Source organism: Chinchilla lanigera, unplaced genomic scaffold (genome assembly GCF_000276665.1).
Source record: "Chinchilla lanigera isolate Chin_1 unplaced genomic scaffold, ChiLan1.0 scaffold00081, whole genome shotgun sequence".
Classification (NCBI taxonomy): domain Eukaryota; kingdom Metazoa; phylum Chordata; class Mammalia; order Rodentia; family Chinchillidae; genus Chinchilla; species Chinchilla lanigera.
In genome coordinates, this window is record NW_004955482.1 from 1,598,967 (window position 1) to 1,620,259 (window position 21,293).

The following is a 21,293-nucleotide window of genomic DNA, read 5'->3' on the forward strand; positions in this document are numbered from 1 at the left end:
ACCCAGGGACTGCACACGGTCAGGCCCAGCAGGATCGGGAAGGGCCAGCGGCGTTTCCCGTCTCGGAGAGCCGTGCTCTGAGTCCCAGGGACGCATCCTGCCAGGGAGCAGGTCCCCATGCCCAGGCAGCCCCTACTGGGTGCCGGGCTGCCCCTTCCTTCCTGGGTGACAGACGTCATAACCCCGACCCTTGCACAACGGGGCTGTCGCCACCTGGCTCCCGGGGGAGGAGAGAGCCCTGGCTGGGCTGCAGGGACCATGCTGGGGAGCACGGGACAGCCAGGCCCCCGGCGGCGTGGGCACCCTTGAGGCAGGGCGTGAGGTGGTGGAGCTGGTCCTGACCTGCCCTTCAGGCCCACTTGCTGTGGAAGCCGCATCTGCTAGCTTCGTCAGCACAGCCAAACACCCGGATGGCCTCCGTGGAGGCCGAGGACTTCTCTGTCACAGCTTTGCAGCTCTGCACACGGCAGGAAGGCAGGGCTGGAGCCGAACCTCTCACCTCCTGGCCAGGAGTTCAGGAGAAAAAGCAAAAGAGACTTAGTTCTGCAGACCTACGACTTCACATCCTGTGTGGTGGCCCACGCCTGTAATCCTAGCACTCGGGAGGCTGAGGCAGGAGGATTACAAGCGCAGACCCGGCCTGGGTGACATAGTGACTTAGTGAGACCCTGACTCAAAAAAAAAAAAAAAAAAAAAACAAACCAGTGGTGATAGAGCTCTGTGCAAAGGCCCTGGGTTCAAAGCCCAGGGCCATAAAAATATAATAAAAAAGATTAAGTCTCCAGTGCTAGCAAAATCATCTGCATCTTCCATTACTGTGAGGAAGGATTTGCTGCAGTTGTTGGAACGAAGTTGCTGACCCTGTGCTGTGAGCCCTGGCCTGTCTGTCCTCGCACACAGAGGCCTTGTGGGGGTGGCGCATGGGCGCGGGTCCAGCCTGGGCGGGTGGGCCGTGTCAGACCTGTGTCCTGGCTGGCGGGTGCTCTGCGGCAGTGAAGGTCTCCCTGGAGAAGCGCCCTGCGGGGAGTGACTGGCAGGTTTCAAGTGCGGGGACCTGGGGGAGTGGACGGACTTCTAAATGAAGGCGCAGATTTGTGACCCTCAGAACATCGGTTCTGTGAGTGAAGCGCGTGTCACGCAGAGCCCACGCAGATGGGGGGGGACCCAAGTTCCCCAAATCTCCCTCGTCCCAGGCTCGTTTGCAGCAGAGCGGGCCCGGCTGTGCCATGCGGACCAGGGCGGGGCTGCAGGTTCGGCGAGGAGTGCATCCCTGGGGCTGCATGTCCACGCGTGGGCTCTCACCCCTCATCTGACTCCTCCGTGTTCTGGGACAAAATGACGTTAAGCCCAGCAAAACTACGCAGTGGGGTTCTCTGCCCTCCATCAGCCCAGGGGAAGGCATGGCGTGAGACCGCAGCCCAGGAGCCCTGGCCGGGAAGGAAAGATCAAATTAACCTGGGCGGGGAGAAAGCCCTCCGTCCCCTCCTGTGACTTGATCACAAAAGCCGAAGCAAGGCGTGTTTATCCGAAACGGCATGCCAGCCAGTGGGCAGACATGTGCTGGGCTTCATTCTGTGCCTTTTAAAGGGGGGCTTTGTGTTTTCAACTGCACTTTATTCTCTCAAGGGGTCGACGGTTTTAGCTCTAATTTGGATCCAGGTCGCCAGCCCTGGCGCTGGACAATGTCAGCAGACACCGGCCCTGAGCGCCTTTCTGAGCATGGCCGCTAGAGGGCAGCACTGGCCGTCGCGTTCGGGACGCGGCGTCTGACCCAAGGGATGCGCTGCACACGGCCGGGCCCTGACCAGCGTGAGCTCCGGCCATGGCGAGGTCTGCAGCGTGTCATCTGCATCGTGTTGCGGCTGCCCTTCCGCTGTGCCCGTGCTGCCCGGCGGGCCCGGAGCTGTCCTGGAGGACCCTGTCACCGCCGTGACAAGCAGCGTCCTGCCCGTGTCCCCACATCACATGGGGTCTGCCAGGCCTGGGCTGGAGACCCTCAGGGCCAGGCCCTGCACCCCGGGTGCTCCCCAACACAGGTTCCCAACGCCCATGGTCACCCCCGCAGGACAGGAAGCACTCGCATGGCCCTGGAGGACAGCATGCCCTGTGCCCTGCAGGGGCGGCCTTGATGGACGTCAGAGGCAAGGGACCTGCGGGAGCCCCTGGGCAGCACACCATGGACAGGACCAGGGCACTGGCGGCTGTGAGCACCAGGCTGGTGCCGGCTGGTCCCCAGCCTCCTGGGCCGCAGCTTCTCTCTTGGCGTGTGCAGCAGGGGTGGAGGAGGCCCCTCCACGGTGGCTTTGGGAAGTATGGGAAGGTGCAGATGTGGCCTGGAGGGGCCAGGTGGGAGCAGCAGGCTCCACGGCCTGAGGCGCAGACTTTGTGTCCCAGTGGGAGGAGGTGCAGGTCCTGGGGTGGGGTGACAGACCGGGAAGGGGAGGCTGAGGCAGGCCCGTCTCAGCTCTGTGGAGGAAACTCAGGATTTGTCTCACAAGCAGTGGGAAGCCTCAGAGCAGCTCCAGCAGGAAGTGATAAAGCGCCTCTGAAGGCAGGAAGCCACCGCTGCGGGGGACCCCGAGGTGGCCCTGCTGTCTGCAGTCTCCACGTCCCTGGCTCTGCTCCTTGAGCCTGGAGCCCAAAATAGAGTGACGTGGACTCTGCATCATCATCGTGGGTGGACCTTGGGGGCCAAGGGAGCAGAGGTGGGCCAACTTTCATGGCCACTCCCTGGTCTTCAGGCCTGCAGGCTTGATTCCCAAACACCCCCAGCTTCCTGACGCCAGACCCTGGAATTTCTTAGCCTCCAGAATCCTCCCCTGCATATAACTTTTTCTTCTGTTTAAACTTGAGATTCTTGCTAAGTCCCTAAATTGCCTGGGCTGGGCTGGGCTGGGCTGGAATTGCAATCCTCCTGCCTCAGCCTCCCAGAACTCTGGGATTACACCACCCCTGGGGCTCCCATGTGTATATCTTACAAGATATCTCCCATGTGTATATCTTTCCTGACACAAAACTGCCCTGCCACTCCATGGAGTGGGTCCTGGCGTCTGAGACTGGACTGGAGCCCAGGACATTCAGCACACCAACAGAGGCTCCTGGGTCCTGCCTGGAGCTGGGTACCTGGGCACGCTGTCTGTGGAGCCTTCCCCCTGCCCAGCGTCCGGCTCTTGTCGGGCCAGCTTCGTACCAGCTTTCCTGGAGCTGGAAGAGTTGGACCCTGACAACCACAGAGGTGAGAAACCAATGCTGGATTCGCCTTTCCGGACCAACTCAGGCAGTGGGGAGGCTAAGGGGGGCGGGCACCACCCAGGGAGAGGGAGGAGGACCCTGGGGGGACCCTAGGAAGGAGGTCCCTGCTACTGGGGCCAGGGCCAGGCTAAACGGGCTGCAGGGACACCCAGTTCCTCTGGAGTGAGCCCTTTGTCTGCGCAGCTCCATAGCTCGGGGCCCCGCACAGCCTCTGTTGGCACCACAAGTGGCAGCCGAAGCCACCAGGCCGCTCCCCTTGGCATGCCAGGAGCCCCAGTGACGCGGCCAGACTTTGTTTGCAGTGTCCAAGTGTCCCCTGCTTGTTTGGAGCCACCATCCACCCTACGTGCTCCTGTATTGCAAGGAACACATCCGCCCTGGGAAGGCTGGGCCTCAGGACCGCGGGGCTGAGGCGCATGGGAGAGGAGTCCTGCTTGGCGCTGGCGGATGTGCGCGGTCACCCACGTTCCCCGTGAGGCACGAGGTGAGGGCAGGGACCGAATCCGGCTGCCACCCAGGTGGGAGCTGGGGAGCACGTTCAGTGCACATTCGGCTCTGCTTGCTAATCAGCGGTGGAGCCAGCCAGCCGCTGCAGCCAGATGGCAGGGGATGCAGGAGACATCTCTGGATCTGGGAGACAGAGGGCAAAGTCAGGCAGAGGCACAGCTGATTCCCCAGGGCCGGAGGTCAGCCAGGCCCCAGCCGGCACCTTTCCTGTGGCATTCCCATCCCTGTTTCCTTCTCGTATCTGCGAGAATCTTTTCCGTGCTGCTGTAGTTGGCGCTGGATTAGAGTGTGGCCGTGGACATCAAAGAGGACGCCAGCCTGTGATCAGAGAGCCCGTGGCACATCCTCCCACACAAATAGCAGGTTCCACCCAAGCACACGTTTTCCTACGCATGGCGGTTAGCTCGTTCTAGGTAGATGAGCGTGCAAAGTACACACAACAGCCCTGACCTGCTTTTCCACCCTTGCAGCCGGCCCTGGGGAAGGGGTGGACGAATGAACAGAAAACCATGAGTGCGTGGGCAGTGGGCGTCCTTGACTGACTTCCAGGGCCCAGGATGTCCCCAAGGGCTCTGGTAGGCTTTCATGTGCACAGCCACAGCCCCCGAACCCACAGGAAGAGTGGACGGAACCTGTGGGGCACCTGCAGGGCCAGGACGGCAGCAGTGCTGCTCGGAGGGTGTCCAGGGGCCTCCACCTGCACAGCCGGGGCTTGCGAGCTAGGGGCTTCGTGACAACTCAGACCTGCTGATTTCTCCAAGGAGACTTTCCTGATGCACAATCCCTGTGCAACGAATTGCACTGGTCTGGGGAGTAATGCCGTGATTACTGCACACACCTGAGTAACATGGAGACAGTAAGGGCAGAGAACGTTAGTATCACCCTCAAGTTCTTGTGTTCCTCTCCCGGCAGCTCCAGTATTACGGCCTCCTGTGCTCACAGGCGGGGCTTGAGGAAGGGGATTGGATCCTAGGATCCACGGCTGACGGCTGTTAGGAGGCGGGGCCTGTGGGAGGAGGTGGGGCCTGTGGGAGGAGGCGGGGCCTGTGGGAGGAGGCGGGGCCTGTGGGAGGAGGCGGGGCCTGTGGGAGGAGGCGGGGCCTGGGCGTGGTCTGGAAAGGTCTGTCTCCCTCCCTGTGTCCTCCCTCCTCTCTCCGCTTCCCCTTCGCAGTGAGGTGAGCGGCGCTCCTCCGCCAGCCCCTTCCTCCACACCCGTCCTTGGAGGCCGCTGACCATGGTCTGAAGCTGTGAGCCAGCGTGGACCTCTCCTCCTTTAAGCTGTGGGTGTTGAGGGTTTTGTCCCAGTGATGAGGAACATGGCTCAAAGAGAGGCCACCCTCATGGAGAGAAGCTCCAATCCGTTACCCCGCCCTGTAGACTGGCCCTGCCTTCTGCAGAATGCCGAGCTCAAGGAATCATGGGATACGCACATTTCTTGGCTGGGGTCGGGCTCTTCTGCTCAGGTAACGCTCTGAGCTCGGTCAGTGTTGGTGTGCCTGGCGTCTCTCTCCTCAAAGCTGACGGCGTTGGCACGGCTGCCCGTCTCCTGCTTGTGAGGCCGCCTGAAGCTGTGCTCAGTGGGTCTTCTCCCTGCAGACTTGATGTAGGCAGCAGCTGCCAGGCCCGGCCCAGGAGCGGAAGGCTCCTGGAGGAAGCCAGCCGCATGGTGGAGCTCTTTGCTGTGCTGACTGTCCGTGCAGCGTGGCTCTCTTGCTCCAGAGACAGGGCGCGGTGAGCCGGGCAGTCATTCCAATCCTCCATATTTTATGTGGAGCTGAATCAACCATAACACTGACCAACAGATATAGGGAGAGTGAGACACTGTGATTCACAAGCTAAGGGCATTATTTCACCGCCCTGCACCCCCAGGGCTGACGGATGCCCCAGCACCTCTGCACCTGGGTCCCACGTAAAGCCTGCGCCTCCACCTCCCCAAGCTGCTGCCTTGCTCTCCCTGGGCTCACTGCCAGGGCTGTATTTTCAGTCTCAGCGACACACGGAGCCCATACTGTGCAAAGAGCTGTCGAAGTTGGAGGGTGCTGAGTTGAGAACCGGCCTCCTGTAGGGTGCGTTTGGGCTCTGGTAAGGAGGGCGCCAACGTGGGGAGCCCTGAGGATGCTGGGGCACTGAGCTTAATGCACTTCTCCCAGAATCGCTTCGATTGGCAGGCCGTGGGCAGTGGCGTCTGGGGAATCACAGCTTGAAGAAGTAGATGAAGCTACTTTAGGATCTGTGTGGAGGCTGAGCGTCCACAGACAGCAGGGGAAGCTGGGGGAGGGTGGGGCCAGGCGCGGAGCAGCAGCCTCAAAATCTGCGGGGTCCGAGGTGCCAGCCCTGAGCTCCGCAGCTGCCCGCCACGCTCTGGGACCGAACCCGGCTGATCCTTTGGAACTGGAAGTGAGGGGTCAGGACGGAGGACAGGATGCGGCCTGGTCTGAGCTTCAGGGGCTGTCCGTCCCCGAGGCGCCTTCTGACTTACATTGTAAATTAAGAATAGGCAAAGGCACAGAAGGACTAATTCCTCCATCACCTTTTCCAAGTTCCTCTTACAAACATTGCGAACATTTTCATCTGTGAGTCTAGTAAGCCAAACCTGACACTTTACGTAATTGTGCGGTGTTGTTAATTACATCCCATCCCGTATTCTCACCCCCATGTGCAATTAGAATAGGCTCATCTTTACAACTTCACTCTTCAGCTTCTTCTTTTTTTTTTTTGGTACCAGGAATTGAACTCAGGACCTTGCGCTTGCCAGGCAGGCACTTACGCCACTGAGCTATATCCCTGGCCCCACTCTTCAGCTTCTGAAATGCCTTTAATTTTACAGGACAGTCCAAATCGCATTGCTGGGTTGAAGCCTCACCTGTTTTAAAATTTTGCAGTTCAAAATGAGAGCCCCAAGCCCAGCCATCGGGCCTCTGGAGCCCCTGGATTTGCTTTTTTCCTGCTTTCTGCCATCCTGGCCCCTGAACTCAGGTGCCTGCGCTGGGCCCGGGTGCTGAGGGTGGGGGCGGGGTGGCTCTGGAGGCCCAGCTGTGGGGAGGCAGGGTGCGGGGCACAGTTTCTCCCAAACCCTACTTCGGGGGAGAGGGAAATCTGCTCGCAGTCCAGAGCGTGACTGGGTTTATTTCCCAGCAGGCAGCCTCGCCTTCCCTGTGTCGCAGGCCTCCGTCCTGGGCCAGGGCCCCCCTCCACCATGCGTGCCCCACTGGCCAGCCCCGGCTTCAGGTTGGGGCTGGGTGGCAGCTGGGGCACTAGTAGGGCTGCGCGTAAGCCTTGAGCATAGCCTGAGGTCCAAACACAGGCTTTTATCGTGTCTCTGTGACCCCTCTGTTCAGAGGTCTCTGAGCCACGCGCAGTGCTGAGAGGGGCCTTTTGGTGACGCTGTTGTCGCACTCAGGAGAAAGGAGTGGAGGGCGGAGGTGGTGCGGGCCCGGCTGTGACCCTGACTCGTCACCCTCCCACCCCGTATCCGTCAGACGCCGACAGCAAACCGGCCCCCAATTTGTGACAACCAGAAATGCTGCCCACTGCCCTCGGGTGGGGGGCAGTGCTGCCCCCGGAGGCCTGGGAGGTCGGGGAGGCCAGGTTCCTCCTGGCTGGCTCCTGCCCCCCGGCTCTGGGAATTATGCTCCATGCCTTTGACCTCGGAGGGGCTGAGGTCGCCTCCCTGGGAAGCTGTCCCTCTCGTGGTCTCTGGGAGGCCCAGCAGCACCTGTCCATCCTGGGAGAGGCTCCTCCCACCCCAGAACTGCTCTCTGTCCACCTGCTCCGTGCCCAGGGAGTGGAGGCCCATGGCTTGCCCCCCGCCTGGCAAGGGCTCTTCCGGGCTGGCAGAAACGAGTCCTGCTGAGCGCAGCTCCTCCAGCCGCTCTGATCACGCACGATGGCAGGACCTCAGGCGCAATCTGCCTCCTTCACCCGTCAGCCTGGCCGCACCCAGATCCCAGGGCACAGCTCCCCTCAGGCATGCTGCACCATTCACACTGGTTCCAGAAATCCTACCCCTAGGAATTTACGCTACCAATAGCTTCCGGCAGGATCACAGACACCCATCCAAGGACATGGACTGCAGCCCTATCGGAGGTAGCAAATTACTGGAAACCACCGGAATCACCAACCACAGGGGTCAAGCTGCACACTGGTGCGTGTGTGGGGCAGAGCACATCCTCCAAAGGAGGTCACGCCTGGAGACCGTCGCTGTCTCCAGGGGACGCTGGCATGTCCAGGTGTGCAGAGCAGGTGTGCAGTCATATGCAGTGCACTTATTTTGGGCAAAAGGGAACTGTATGTTAATACGTGTAGAATATATCTAGAAATATCTATAGGAATCTACTAGTAGCCAGGCATAGTGGCACATGTCTGTAATCCCAACACTCTGGAAGGCTGAGACAGGAGGATCTTAAGCCCAGGATCTCAGCCAAGCCTGAGCAATCTGGCAATTTAGTGAGACCCTGTCTCTCCAAATAAAAAATGAAAAAGGACTGGAGATGTAGCTTGGCACAAAGACTATGAGTTCAGTCCCCAGCACCGCAGCATCTGTTATTTTGAGTTGCCTCTGAGAGGAGAATGTGGATAGAAATTTTGGAGAGAATAATTTTATTTCCTCTGACTACTTTTTGTACAAAAAACTTTTACAGAACAGGCTTGTCTCGTCTTTTAAAAATGAAAATGTCCTTTCATCTTGCCCTGGATATCCACGCCAAGCCAAAACGTGTTGATCACATTGAAATCTTAAATTTTCAATTGATATTATAATCTTGGTTGGGCAATGTTTTACAAAATTTTGTTCTGTGTGCATTAATTTGAAAGGTTACTGTCGCAAAAGAGTCGATTTCTTCTGTGATCTAACAAGGCCGATTACCATACGCTTTAAAACATTTTTATTCATGTATTTTTAATTGACAAATAAAAATTGATGATTACATTTCAGCCCCGCGCTGCTGCTGATTTCGCTAGTCCTCTCTGGCTGACGCTGTGTGTGAGCTCTGGCTAAACACGCTGGCCACGGACAGCTGCCGGAAGAGTGAGCCTGCGTGGACTTCCGGGGGGCCCTAGAGCCCGGGCTGCGTTTCAAACCGCACCTGCAATTCCTGGTGTCCTTCAGCGTGGACGCTCCCACGGCATGCTGGGAAGTGTGCACCTAGGGCTTTCTTGCTGACTGCTGCCCCCTCTGGCCATCGCGGGAACTGCACCCCCTTCCTCGCAGGTGAGCCAGGTGGAGCCTTGGGACTCACCGGGCGGTAGGGACAGGGAACCCCGCGGGTGGTGTGCAGGAGGCGGTGGTGTAACAGCGCGACAAGGCAGTGGCCTTCCTTGCTTCTCAGCGTCCTGCAGCTCTGGGTCCCTTGTCACGCCATCCACTTCCCGGTCCTCCAAGTCCTCCCTGGGTGGCCCTTGGTTGCATCTCCAGGGCCAGAGTCTGCCGGAGTCGGACTGGCGTGTGGGGGCAGTCACTGCAGGCTGCCTGGGTAAAGCGAAGGTGACACGTGGGGGGCAGCTCCACGGACCCAGGGGTGGCGGGTAGGGGCGCCCGGGCCACCTCTCCGTGTCCTTCCCTCGTGTCCCCAGTCGCCCCCCCCTGCTCACACTGGTGTGTCCGAGGGTGACCGCGGGGACCAGTGTGGAGCTCGGGACCCACCCTGGGCTCCGGCCCCAGCTCTGCCGCTCCCTGCTGCAGGTGGGCAAGCGACCTCTCTCTCCGCTCCTCCACTTTCCCATCTGACCCTGAGCCAGAGACAGCACCGGCTTCTGAGGCAGCTGTGAGCCACCTGCGTGAAGAAGCCTGGGTCTGCACCGGGACATGGGGAGCACCGCACCGTTAGTACGACGCTGATATTTGTATTGTATTAAATATTTAGAGCCGTGTCGGGGACAGATGCAGCCTGCGGTCTGTTGCATTATGATCGTTAACGTTGCTCTGAGCTCTGTAGCAGGGCTGCAGAACGACCGTGTTTTGCCTTTATTTTTTCTATCACTGGTATCTCAGCCCGTTTATTTTGTGTTCTGCCTCAACAAATGCATTTGTCATCTGAGTCAAGTGACTGTCCCGACTCCTTCCCTGGGAAACACAGAGTGTGTCACTGTGGCCAGCCACCGCCCGCTCGTGTTCAGTAGGATCACCTCGACAGTCGCACTGGGCCTCTGTGGACCTGGAATGTCCCCCACGCGTGTGCCCTGCTAGGAGAGTGGGTTGCTAAAGGCTTCCCATCCCTCCCTGCACCCCGTCTCCCGACACCAGCACAAAGAGGCCACCGAGGCTGGACCCCGCCGCCCCCAGGCCAGGTTCACACCTCAGAGGCGCTCTGCTTGGCTCCTGTGGTGTTTAAACAGTTTTTATGATAAGATTTGAAAATCAGGGATGTTAGACTGAAAATCCACTTCCTGCCTCTTGAAAATGAAGAAGACCCAGCAGGCCTTGAGCACACATTTGTGCACGGAGCTAGGTCTCAGCCGCCTTGTTGGCGGGGCCTGATGTCCACCACGCCTGGCCCAACGTCCACCACCTCAGCGCTCTCCCCAGAGCCCAGGCTGTCACCTGTTGCTCGTGCCAGAGACGAGAGAGCTGGGCGGGGAAGGGATGTGAGGGGCAGCAGGGTCTTCCTGGAAGGGAGCCCATCCCTCTCTGCTCAGGGAGCAGGGTCCGAGGGAGTCGGCGTGGACAGAATGCCATCTAGTCCTGCGGGCACTTGCATTTCTTATTCCAAGTCCAGCCTGCAAGCGGCTTATTTGGTCTGTCCAGGGTCCGGGCAAATTTGGAACAACTTCATAACACTTAAAGCTTCAAGGCATCCTACATTCACTTAGAAAAGTGGGACAATCCCACAAACCAGGTCCCTCCTCCCGCTTGGCTGAAGGAGGCTGGCGGAGAAGCAGCTGCCTGTGTAGATAAGGCCGGGGACCAGGCCTCGGCCCCGTATCACCTCCTGAGATGGGCTCGAGGGTCTGTTCCACACATCTTTCCGTTTGTGCTGCTTTACCTTTAATCCGGCACCTCGCGCCCAGGGCCTCTCCTCACCACACTGGATGCAGTAGTAGTGACCAGTGGGCGAAGGCGTCCATGGATGGAAGTGCTAGGGTCCAGTCACTGCAGGCGATGCATGGGGCAGACGGCCTCGGGTGAGGAGACAGAGGGGACTCCCGTGCTGCGTAGGCAACAGCTGTGCCTGCCGAAGGGTTTCGGGTCTAGTTTTCATGCACAGGAAATGCATGGGCAGCTTCCTTCTTGTTTCTCTTTCCCAGGTTTGATCTGCACACTGACGGTGGCAGGCACGGGTGACCCAGCGCCTTGGGCACGCGGTTGCCGAGGCCTCTGGGCTGTGTGTCCCCTTAGGCCAGCGGCTCTCTCTCAACTGGGGCGGTGCGGCCCCCAGGGGACACGTGGCCTCTTGGAGGCATTTCCGGCTGTCACAGGAGGGCCGGGTGGTATTACTGTCCTGCCGCGGACGGAGCCCAGGGATGCCGGGAGGCGTCCTACTGGTGCTCAGAGGTGGATGATGTGGCCCAGGAGCTACGGTGCTGAGGTCAAGGGCCCCGGGCACATTCGATGCTCCCAATGGGCATCACAGGGGTGCTGCAGATGAGGCCAGTCCACAGCTGGGTGCCTTCTGTGTGAGACAAGCTCAGCCTCGAGAGACATCATGGGAAACACCGCTGACAACCACTCCGCACTGGCCCGGTGGTAGTTGGGACAGACCAGGTTAAGCAAGGGGATGGGAAGTTCAGTGTCCAGATGTAGCTCCTGCCATGTTCCCAAGGGCAGCGCTGGTCTCCAGCAGAGAGGCAGTGTGGAGGGGGAGGCAGCAGGTACTGGTGACACACTGGCTTGAGTTCATGGAAACCCGGGTGTAGACCTCGGGCAGAGCTGCCCTTCTGTCATCTGTGAGAGGGTCCCTGGGACCCGCCTGCCTCAGGGCCTGCTGTGTTGACGGTGTGGCGTTTCTGTGGTCCTGACACTGAGTGGACAGGGACTACGGGGAAGAGGGCTGACATGGTGCCAGCAGGAGGTAGCAATGCCAGCTGGCATCATCTCTGTATTTCTGCCTTTGGTTGTCATTTCGTTCTTACATTTTTAGTTTGTGATGTGCCTTTGGCCTATCCAGAGAGCTGTTAGGAGAGGTCACATGGGTGGGAGGATGGATGTATGAATGGGACAGGATGAGCGGATGGGGGGATGGGTACCCAGTGGTGGGTAGTGTCTGGGTGGTGGGTGGGTAGAGGGGTGTGTGGATAGTTAATGATGGGTGAATGGGTGGGTGGACAAGCCCGTTACATACTGTAGTTACAGGAAACCGGGCAGCAGCAATGTCCTTCATGGCCAAGAGGGGGCAGCAGCGCACCGCGTCCTCTCAACACTGTGCTGGTCTCCGTGCAGAGGCCCCTTTGGTGCCTGGACAGTCTGGCTATTTCCCAAGCTGTTCTGTTTGGTCCTGACCTTGAAGTGCCCTTGTCCTCCACGATACCATCTCTGCCTTTCTCTCTGTCTCCTCCTCTCCCCAGCCCCGGCCCAAAGCGGGTATTGGAGTCTGGAGACCGGAAGGTGTGAGGCCGGTGGTCTCCGGAGCCCTGGCTTCCCTCGGACCAGCACCCGACCCCTCGGGCAGGGCGCCTGGTGCTGCGGGATGGGCATCGCGCCCCTCCCCACGCTGTCCTCCTGAGCCCGGCTGGAGGCGCCGTCAGCCTCTCTGCTTGCCCTTCCTCTTGTTGGAACTATAGCCCACTCCGGGCCGGACACTGCGCTCTGCGGTGGGCAGGGATGGCCCGTCCGCATCCCTGGCTGGAGAGGCCAGCTGTGGCCACACACTGGGCGGGCGCGAGGGGCCGCTGTAACCCGACGGCCCCATGACCCGTGGGCCTGTCCGGGCAGCTCCAGCTCTGAGAAGGACAGCCCAGGTCTCCGGAGGAGGAAGTCTGCCTCCCTCCCGGCCTGCAGGTCACCCTGCCCCATGTCCTGGCCTGCAGGTGCCCCCCACCCCCGGCCGGGCTCTCTGTCCCTGCAGGTTCTTCCTGAGCCTGTGTTTGGGCTGGCCGGGGTGGTCCCCACCCGCACCCCTCCTCTCCTCCTCTCCACACTGAGAGCCCCGCGGGGTCCCAGGCGCTCTGGGGAGGGCACGACTCCTGTCTGCTGCCCGATTCCTGGCATGCAAAGCAGGAAGTTAAGTTTTGATGAGGCGCTTGGCAGTGGAGGCGGCTGCGGGCCGCTCTCCCCTCCACAGAGGAGAACTTGAAGCATTCTTCCCAAGAAAGGGTGCTGATTGGGCCTTGGGCGCCAAGCGCCTCTGCCAAGTTATCGAAGCCTGATGGCAGGGCGGGGACCTGGCGAGCTTGTCCCAGTGTCCCTGGGCTTCACCCAGCCTGGGCCACAGGCCCGGCACTCGCGCCTGGTCTGAACCCAGGGGGATGGGCTGGACAGACACCAGAGGGAATGTGGGCGCCCAGGTCCCCGTGAGGAGGTGGCTTAGGAGGGAAGGGTTTGGCCTGTCCCGTGCTCCGGGTGGGTACTGACCTTGGTCTCTCCCTGCACCCATCAATGTGTAATTGAGACTCCCTTGGTTTCCGGTACAAAGCCCAGGGGAACCGGTTAGGGGAAAGCAGGCAGGGAGCCCTGAACGGGTCGGGGGTCGACACTTGAGGCCTGCGGGTGCCACGGCTGCCAGTTCTCCCCGTCCAGTTCCACTGTGGGCTATTGTCCAGGGCGGCCCCTTCCTGGACACCACGGTCCAGGCGGATGGACAGTGTGGGCCCTGCAAGGCCGGGCTCACACCTGGAGCCGGGGACCTCATGCAGCCCACACCGTTAGCGTAGGCATCGCTGGCCGCAGGGAAACCGGGCGCTGTGCTCTCGGGGACGGTCAGGATGACATGGTCTTCCAGACCCCAGCACCGCTAGGGCAGCAGCAAGTGGGCATGGGTGTGGGGCAGCAGAGCCGAGCTGCTTTCCCACTCTTCAGGAGGAGATCCGTGGGGATCAGGGCTGTGCCGGGGCCGCTCACACGGATGTAGTAAGCGTCGCTTCAGGGCCATGTCCCAGAATGCCACCCCTAGTAGCCCTGGCCCCAAGGAGAGCTCCTGGGGGCTGGATGGGCAGTGCCAGGACCTATCCGCTGCCCAGGGTGGACCTGCGATGTCCTTCTGTTCTGGACACACGAGGTTTGCTGCCTTCTCCTCCTCCAGCCTTCCCCTCACGGTGTAGCCAGACAGTGTTCTCCACGCTGCTGTCCCCGTGGCCCCAGGCGGCTGCACAGTGCCGTCCACGCCGCGGCCTCCATGTGCACGGGGTGGGGCAGTGGCCGAGCCGGCGGCAGAGCCATCCTCCCGGGAGTGGGTGAGGGAGAAGCCCGGGCGTGGGGCTGGAGGTCTGGTCTGTAGGAAACGGTGAATAACTACAGCACCAACTGGCCGAGCAGGTCAGGGTGGCAGGTGCCTCAGGGCCCAGGAGGCTGGCATGGGAGCAGCAGACGGGGCCACTCCGAGGGACAGCATGGGCAGGGCAGGGCCGGGCGAGACCCAAAGCTTCGGAGGAGAAGGGCTGCTCCCGGCCGGCCCGGGCCGTGCTGGAGGGGAGAGTGGACGGGTCACAGTCACCCGCAGGGTGGGCTCTCCCTTCCTGGGGAGACGGACTGGGACGTGGCTCTCCATCCTCACAATGACAACTGTGCCTCCCAGCCTAGGACATGGGGACCACTGTGTGTCACACAGAAAGGCCCCGGGGTGGGAGGGCCAGGGTCAGGGAGGAGTCACCACCGCCCGGGGTTGGCACCAAGCAGCCCGGCCAGGTCTGCGGCCCACGCTGAGCTCCCCTGGCTCTGAGGCACATGACTGCCGTCCCTCGCAGTCGCCCTGGTGCCCTCGGTCCACGTGGCACTGCATGGTGCTGTCTCCCGTGAGTGCGAGCACCGACGTGCTTTCACCACTCCCTCCCCGGGCTGGAGACCCGCAGAGTCCTGACCCAGCTCCACTCCTGGTGCTTTACTCTCCACTCCTGGTGCTTTACTCTCCATTCCTGGTCCTGGGTCCCTGCAGGAGGTTCTGGGATGCAAGTGGAAGGCAGGTGTGAGTGCGCAGTCCAGGACACCCTGACCCACCTCTGTGTCTCGGACTCAGAGTCTCCCCCAGTTCCTCCTAACCCCAAAGTGGCTGCCTGCTGCTCCTTGAGTGCCAGGCTTCCAGGGCGGGGCTCAGGGTCAGCTGTCCCACAGCGTTCACAGGGGCTGACCAGGATCCGGAGGGACCTGGGCTGGAGGGTGCTCAAGGCCCTCATATTAGATGCGCAGGGTCCACCCACGACCCACATTCACCCGCCACAGCTTCTGGTTGGCTTGGGTGAGTTTCAACACCCAGAGCAAGGGGACTGAATGGCCTGCGATGCGTGGTTCGGGAGTAAGGAACGGGTCTGGCTGTGTCTGCCCTTGGCTGACTCCATAGCTGTGGGCCCCTGGCCGGGGAGGGAGACCAAGATGGAGAAAGAGCGTGACTTCCAGAAGGTCCCGGGGAAGGCGGTGGCACCCTGGCCCTGACTGGTGGGTGTTTGGGGTCTGGGTCTGGTTCTGCTCGTGTCTGAGCACCATGCAGCCCTGGAGCCGGGGAGTGGGGCCCTGGGGGGCCACAGGCGGTGTGTGGCCCTTCAGCAGCTGGGACTACGAAGCCCCTTGTTTCTGGACATTCCACGTGTTTCCGGGATTCCAGCTCTCTCCGGTCATTGATGGAAAATGTCCATTCCCACTGTGGCCATTGCTTCAGTTGTGTGTGTAAAATGGCCCTGAAGGGGGACATTCGGGACCTGGCGTGTAAGACCCTCCCAAGTGCAAGCCCAGCTGTAGATTCGGGTGGGAGGAGCAGCAGAGCCCGGAGACGCATTCTCGGGGGTGGGGGGGGTGAGAGCCCTGCTGCTCGTGCCCGCCGGCCCTGTGACCGCTGGCCCTGTGACCGCTGGCCCTGTGACCGCTGGCCCTGTGACCGCTCTCACCTCTGGAGTTGAGCAAGGAGAGCGGAAGGGATGAGCCGGTGAAATCCCCGCAGACAGCACCGGTGGGAGCTTCCGCCGGCAGGCTGGGGTCCCCGAGTGCCTGCTTCCTGAGCCAGGAGAGGGGCCCCAAGCTAGCTTTTCTGTCCTCCGGGACTCTCAGGCTGGTGACCGCGTTGGCCAAGCCACCAGCCGCAGAGCGTGGGTCCAGGGCGCTGGCTGTTCGCAGGTGGCTTTCTGGGGCTCGAGCAGGTAGGGAGGGCGTGAGGCGGGCGTGCAGGGGAGACTCGCAGCCCACTGTGCCGTGTCTGTGGCGCTTGGCCACTAACGTGCACGGTTCCTGGAGGAGACGAGGGTGCAGGCCTGAGGGCCCCTGAACTCGGGTGCCGTCACTCAGGAGCCTCCCGGAGCTCGGAGGGAGACCACACCCCTCAAGGACCCTTTAGTTTACACAGACCCACTGCACGGCTTCTCAGACGTCCGGCTTTCAACCTTGTTTTTGTGTGCTCAGGAAGAGAAAGTCAGTGTAGCTCCTGTACCACGCTTACAGGATAAATCGAGGGGTTTCCTCAGAGTAACATGAACTGTAATATTTAATAGTATTAATTTCATGTTTAAGTGCTTTTGTCCAACACTGCTGGAAGACAGAGCCTCCCTCAATTACATATAGCTCGGGGTGGGCGGCGCCCAGCCACTCACGGTCCTGTCCCCCCTCGGGGTGGACATTCGGCCAAGCTCGAGCCATGTGCTGCGGGATGTGCATGCTCGGGGAGGCGGCCACTCTGTCCCGGGAAGCAGGCCCTGCGCCATCTTCCTCTGCAGAAGCTCATTTCCCTGTGAGCTGGAGATGTGGCCGCGATCCTGTGACTGCGAGTGACACTGAAATGACACGAGGGCCCTCAGGCCCCAGGTGATGGGCGGGGAGCGGGAGGGAGGAGTCCTGGGGGCCCCTGCTGGGTGGCTCTGGCCAAGGCTCTGCAGGACTGGGGCACAGCACTTCCTTTCTGTTCATTTTATTCCCTGAGCCACTTTTGTTTGGGACTGTCGCCTGCGGCTAGGGTGTGCCGAGCAGCAAAGCTTCTTGCTGAGGTGTCTTCTGGCTTCAATGATGTCCACATCATGGGAAGAATCACCTCTCCGAGCCCAGCGTGGTGGTGTGTGTTGATAATCCTGGCACTTGGGAGGCTGAAGCAGGAGGATTATCAGGAGTTCAAGGCCAGTCTGGGCTACACAGTGAGACCCTGTCTCAGGAAACAAACTGGTGTGGTGGGGGGATTCCGGACCTGTCTCCTGCTCGGACAGACCACGAGGCGTGCTGTGAGGTCGGTGGTCTCTCCTCTGGGCCATGCCTGCGTCCCCCACCTGGTGCTGGCATTCACAGGCATTTGGACATGGGCTCTGGTCACGTGGGAGGCGGCTCTGTGCTCCTGAGCGAGGTCACAGGAGCAGGACACCAGCGGTGTCTCGTGCGGAGCTCTGCCTGCACAAAGCCCTGCTCAGGTTCAGGGGTTGGGGCGCCCGTTTGCTCTTCTCTGACCTCACCCCCGGGCGCTCTGGGCTCCGGGTCTGAGGCGGAGTCCACGGGAGCTGCCCGCTGGGGGCTTCCCAGAATCTCCCCGCTCGTCCTGGCCCCCACAGGCCTGCGCCCACCTCCTGCTGGGCTCCCGTCCGGGGCGCAGGGCCCCACAAGCAGAGTCTGTGACGCCTCCCCGAGGTTCTCGTGGGGCGGGCCTAGCTTTCCTCCTCCCAGAGACACCGAATCACAGGGGAGGAAGGGGACCCAGGTGGGGCAGTCAGGGAAGTGGCCGTGGTCTCCTCTGGGTGCCACTGACTGACACGTCACTGGGGAAGTCGACACATGGAGGGGTTCTGGGGTGACCACGGAGACGTAACGCCGTCTGAGACGGAGACGTGACCTCTGTGGACTGGCAGGGAAGCACGGAGCAGGAGCAGCACCCACCGGGCTGCAGGTCCAGGGCCACAGGACACAGGCCAGTGGGGGTGCCGTGCAAGTCCAGGGAGGGCCGCGTCTTCCGCTCCCATCCTTGGGCTCCCTTGCGCAGCCTTGCGCCCACGGGCACCTGTGCTGCGACGTTGCCGATGTTGCTGTGGGCTCCGTCCAGGGCCACTGCCGAGCCAGAGAAGCAGAGGGAGAGAGGAGCCCCCTCCTGCCCCCCGTCTGCCTGCCCTGCAGCCCCTCAGTGTCCCAGGGGGGCGGCCTGGCGGCAGGGCGGGTGCGGGGTGGGTGGAGTTTCCAGCGCAGTGCTGGCGGGGCACACAGCGTCGATGGCTGAGATCTACCAGGCCAGTGCCCCAGCGCCTGCCCCCTGCCGGCCCCCTCTCGCCGCAGGTCCTCAGGTTGAATTTCTGTGCTCCCCAGAACATGGGGTGGGCACCCCTGACTAAATGGCTCCACGTCAGCCTGCAGTCCCCTTCCTGAAGGTGCCCCACTCGCTTCGTTTATTTATCGCCTATGGTTTAACGAAAGATTTCAAAGAGAACCGGCGAGATTCTTGAGGAAAGGAAGAAAGTTTCAGGTCAATAGAAAGCCACAGTTCCCCTCTGACTCAGCGCTGACGTCCTTCTCTGTTTTATGACGGGCATCTATCAGTCCGAGCAGTTTATGAACCTGCATAATAGGAAAGTGCTCCTCGTGCTTCATGGAGCCAGACGCTATCGACATCCCAATATTTTAGATGCAGAGGGATAAATGCGCATTGATGATCGCGGAGCCGAGCGAGGGGACGGAGGGAGGCGCATTGATTTAGGGTGCTCTGGGGGTTGAGGGTGTCGGGGCGCTGGCAGGGAGACACTGGACAGAGAGCCGATGATCCAAGCAAAAAGTAAAGGCAGGACAAGGTCAAGACAAGGTCATTCCAGGAGCCCCGGGGGGAAACTTCAGTGATGTTTCCTGATCCTAGGCCTCATCTCAAACACTGGAATGTGGTGGGCAGGAGTGGCTCTGTCTCTGGGCATGGGTCCTCTCTGTGTTTTTCTAGCTGTAAACTAAAAGGGGGGACCGCAGAATTAAGGACCGTAAATGATGCAAGGTGTAGAAATCACCTGGCAGGATCAGGCTCAGCCTGGGAGGGGTGAGCCCCGTGCTGAAGATCAGAATTGCACAGGCTCCAGCCCTGGTGGTGACTTCGGTTCCACACTTCAGGGTGGCACACTGGAATCTGGATTTTGTGACAGCTCTCTGGGTCATTCGGACCCAGAATCCCAGGTGAGACTCTGATAGAGCACCGCCCTCCCCACATGCCCTCCACACGTTGGGAGGCAGAGCAAGTGCTGTGACCCGCATCTTCCCCGAGTTGCATCACTGGGCATCAAAGGCCCGCGCGTCTTCGCACTTCTCTGTCCCAGCGGGGGGGCACAGAGGGCGAATCCTGTCCAGGGGCTTGAGTGGACATGACTTGATCATTTGGCTTGGCCAGAAAAACACTTGAGTTCTGCACTCCTTTTTCTCTCTGTTTCTGCAAGCCTGAAAACTGCCTGCGCTGTGGAAAACAGCTTGGATCCTGCTTGGATCATAACGTGGAGGACAGTGGCCCTTAACGCTCTGGGACTTGCCTTGTGACACCTTACGGTAGCCTCGTCTACGCTGGGGCCAGTGCTGCGGGGTGCGTTTGTGTGGACGGATGCCGCGCGTGTGTTCATGGGCGATGTGTGTAGAGTGAAGATCTCTCAGCCCCACTCAGCGTGTGTCGGGGCAGTCTGCGCCGGGGAGATTTTGTTGCAGCATCGCTCTGTGGGAAGTTCTCTCTGGGTTTCAATGTTCTGTGTAGAAAGAGTTGCGGACACCACGGGGGTGGGCGTCTGTCAGATCTCTGGCGACACTGACTCCTTGACCAGGCAGGCTCAGTCCAAATCCTGCCTCTTGCTAGGTCGTCTGTGTTTGTAGCTGGAAGCGGGGGTCATGGGTGCAGCCACCTCCCGGGTGGTGACGAGAAGGCCGTAAGATGGAGTCACACAAAGCACCTGGCGCCAGCATTTGGCTGTTGACGTCTGTTGACTTCTTCCATGTGACAGGGAATGGAGAGGGACCCAGCAGTTTGCGTCTCGGCTTAGGTCCAGAACGTTGGACTGGGACATCTTAGGACAAATTCCTGAGGCTTGCTGCCAGCTCTGGCTTTGTGCCTGTGGAAGACCACCTCCCCGCCTCCGCCCACAGGCGCAGACTCGGTCTCCACGCACGGCATCTGCATCAGGCGGAGACACGGTCTTAATTGGGCTTTGGACAGCCTGGCTAACCCTGCAGTCCTGGACTCCAGCTCCAGCTCTGCATCTCCCCATGGTTCCAGGGGAGATCGGTCATTGCTGGAACAACCAGAGGTCCAAAGGCACAAAGCCAAGAGTTGCCGTGTGTGTGTTTGTGTGTGTGTGTGTGTGTCTGCACACACTTGCCTGAGTTGCGCACCTGTCGTCATGAAGAACATGTACCCCCTTTAAATCATCACCGTGAGGAAGCCTCATCGGGCTTTTTGTCCTTTCTTCTTCCTGATTTGTAGGAGATATTTCTGTATGGAAAAATGAGTCTTATGTCTGTATCTGTAAAATATAAATTTCTCCCATTTCTTCATTTGCCTTTTGATGTTGTCCACAACCTCAGGTCAATGTGTTGCCTAAACTGGAAAGGTCACGCTACTCTGAGGACACAGAACTACCACAGCCAGTCCCCTTCACATCCGCACAGCTATTCAGCTCTTCCCCAGAATCACTGAGTATTTTGTCCTCTAAATATTAGTGCTGTATTGGCTTCCAGAGACACCTATCTCTGGGAGGCAGAGGGAAAAACAAATACCTTGAGTTCTGAATGCCGTACAATTAAAAATACATAGAATAAAATATTAAATATATAAAAATATATTCTTGAAGTATTCAGGATGATTGATTTGAAAACTTATTCAAATATTAAATGCTATTTGTATTCGCAGCACTGATTCCGTTTAACAGAGACATTGGCCAAGTAGAAAATTCTAAATTGAGTAATTTTGAAATAGAGGGTAGCAAACCCATGCTCCAACAAGAATGACTCGGGCAAAATGAATTCTTTAAGCCCACAGACCTTGGGCAACAGGGAGTGTGCCGGGGTCTGTGGTGAAGCAGGATTTCATCTGAAGAGAGAGAAGATGATTCCTCAGGAGGAGCCAACTGCTGCCAAGTGGGAGTTCACGTGGCTCCATCTTCCGGTGTCAAGAGAAGCTGGGATTTTATGCAAAATCTCTCAGTTGTGAAATATTATGTTTTTTAAAGAATAGCTGCATTGTGTGGAGCAAATAGAATGTGGTTGTGAGCTGGTATTGCTTTTTGCAAATTTGATTGTTGGTGGTAAGGAAAAATTAACTGCTTCTAGGAGAAAGGCGTTTATGGGAAAATTTGGCTTCATTGTGTTCTCTTCTTCACAGCTTCAGTCATAGTGGTGATGATGATGATAGCAATGGCAATGGTGAGGAGGAGGTGAAGAGGTGGTGGTGGTGGTTGTGGTGAGGATGGTGATGGTGAAGAAGTGATAGTCATGATGATGGTGGGGATGCAATGATGGTGATTATAACGGTGATGGAAGTGAAGGT